Source organism: Tiliqua scincoides, chromosome 6, assembly GCF_035046505.1.
Source record: "Tiliqua scincoides isolate rTilSci1 chromosome 6, rTilSci1.hap2, whole genome shotgun sequence".
In the NCBI taxonomy this organism is placed as follows: Eukaryota; Metazoa; Chordata; class Lepidosauria; order Squamata; family Scincidae; genus Tiliqua; species Tiliqua scincoides.
The window spans coordinates 80,350,587-80,353,528 of NC_089826.1; positions in this window are offsets into that span (position 1 = coordinate 80,350,587).

Genomic DNA, 2,942 nt, shown 5'->3' on the forward strand with positions numbered 1-2,942 from the left:
CAGGCGCACTGAAGAGGCGGGTGAGAAAATGCCGAAGGGGATGACTGCGCAGGCGCACTAGAGGAGGCGGTTGAAGCCGAAGGGGCTGACTGCGCAGGCGCGCTGGGGCGGAGGTGGCTAAGTGGTGGCTGAGGGAATGACTGCGCAGGCGCAATGGAGAGGAGGCGGTTGACCCCCTCGTAGCCGTTAGAGGCGGCTGGGGCCGGATCGAGAGGGGGCGAAGGAGTGGATGGTGCAGCTGCGGGCAGTGGTCACCGAACTCTCCAGCCCTGGCGCCCGATTGTGGTTCCCTAGCTTACCCAGTCAGAGTAGATTAGATAGAAATGGTGTTCCTGAGCATGTGCAGAGTACAGTCCCTCATAAGCACTGGATGCCCGTGTGGCTTCAGGGGAGGGGGGCTCTCCCTCCAGGGCCTGCTCCTCCCAATCCTTTTTCTACTACTGGGAGTGATAATATTTAGATCAGCATTTCTCAAAGTGTGGGTCAGGACCCACCAGGTGGGTCGCGAGCCAATTCCAGGTGGGTCCCCATTTATTTCAATATTTTTAATCTACACAGTGGTTCTCAAACTTTTAGCTCTGGGACCCACTTTTTAGAATGCGAATCTGTCAGGGCCTACTGGAAGTGACATCAAGCAGGAAAATTAACAATCCTAGGCTGCAACCCCAGCCACACTTACTCAGGAGTAAGCCCCATTGAGTATCATTGTTCAAAGCATATACACAGTACCCTATTCTAAGTACAGTTCTGTCACATTTCCCCAAATGCAGTCACATAACATGGTAGCATCAAGTCTTAACTATTAAAAATACAATATTTAAATGAATGGGGACCCACCTGAAATTGACTCATGATCCACCTAGTGGGTCCCGACCCATGGCTTGAGAAACACTGATCTATTAGACTTGATACTACCCTGACAGCATTGGGGGAAATGTGACAGGTTTGTACTTTGAACAGGCTACTATGTCTGTACTTTTAACAATGAGAGTCAATGGGGCTTACTCCCAAGTTAATGTGAACAGGATTGCAGCCTATGATTGTAAAAAAAATAATAAAAACAAAAATGTTTATCACTTGCAGTCATGACATCACTTCCACGTTAATGACATCATTTCCGGGGGATCCTGAGCAGATCATCATTCTAAAAAGTTTGAGAACCAGTGATTTAGAATAAATATTAAATAAAATAAATATTAAAATAAAATATTACCCCTTCCCAAATGCTTAAAAGAGTGGTGGCATTTTTTAAAAAGATGACAGTACAAGCCTATATGTGTCTGCTCAGAAGTAAGTCCCACTGTGTCCAATGAGGCTTACTCTCATGAAAGTGTGCATAGGATTGCAGCCTCAGAGCCCAATCCTATCCAATTTTCCAGGGCCAGTGCAGCTGCACCAATTGGGCGTGAGCTGCATCCTGTGGGTGGGGAGGCAGTCACAGAGGCCTCCTCAAGGTATGGGAACATCTGTTCCCTTACCTCAGGGCTGCATTGCAGCTAGATGCTAGAAAGATCTAGATCTTTCGCTAGATCTGCATTGATGCTAGAAAGTTGGATAGCATTGGGCCCTCAGTTAGCCAGTTAATGATGAAGCAACTGTTTCCTTAATTGGTTGCATTTAAATAAACGCAGCGTCAAATTGAACTGTAGTGTATGTTATAAGGGCATCCTAATTACAAAAAATACACATAAATATTAAAACAGGAATTGTTTACATACACAGTAAACTTATTCAATTTTTTTCATTTGCTTCTTGCAGCCTTCCCACAGGCGTCTCAAACACTTCCACTATCATAACGTGCTTTCCAGCACATTTGCAACAGCCTGTGAAGGACTCCACCTGGAATGAAGAAGTACTTGGAAGACAGAACTTGTAATTGTAAAAATCCCTATGGGAATTTAGTAAAGCCTGCCTATGTAAACCACCTTGAATAAAGTTGGAGGAGTAAGCCAATGACAAGAAAGATGATATATAAATACTGATATTATTAATAATATTATGTACCATATAGCTCCCCTGACATGTAACTAACAGGGTCACCAGATCATGAGATGTCAATTTCCCCAGACACAACTTACAAGCATTTTGTGTGGGGCCGTTGAAACTGTGGGGCCCCCAGCATATGCTGCTTTTGCTACCAGGTAAATCCAGCCCTGAATAAATGTGCAGCTAACCAAAGACTCAGTGTAGGCACTTTTTGAAACGAATTTGCATGTCATCCTTGCTCTGCAGCCATGCTAATCTCTGGTATTGTTCCAATTTTAGTACATGTGCTGCTGGAGACATTGCTCCAGTAAATTTAAAGGGTGCCACTCTTTGTGTGAGCTTTTAAGGATAGAGGCTGGGTACATTGATTTAATATGACGAGAGGCTGCTAACCCAGCTGTACATAGTCAGATGACATCTGAAATTTAACAGCTGCATCATCCCTTCAATGCTCCTGAGAATGAAGGCTGCTAGGCAGATTTCATATAACATCAAAGAGAGTATTCGTGGATTTAGTTATCAAATCACTGATCTCAGCAAGCAACCCCCCCCCCCCCAGCCTTCTCGAGCTTCAAGGCTGTTACAGCAGGGCCAGTTGCCAACGTCCAGTCAAGAGCACAATCCTCCATGCAGTCTGAAGGTAGCCTGAGTCAGCTTGCATTTAGCAACTTGGGCGAGCTGCAGCCCAGCTTGAAGACTAGTTTGCTGGGTGCTCAGTAGGATAGTTTGCAAGGAGCTAGGGGACAAAACTTGATCTCTTCAGGAAATATTACAAGTATTTGTATTTCTTCCCAAGGATTTCCCCTGATTGGAAAAGGCCTTACAAAATCAATTGAGCTTTAAGAGAAATGCTGACATAGTTTGCATCTACCTTTCAATATTCCACCAGAACGTCTCTGTAAAACGAACCTTTTCCAAGTTGCAGTTATAAAAACAAATCCTAAGGAATCAACACC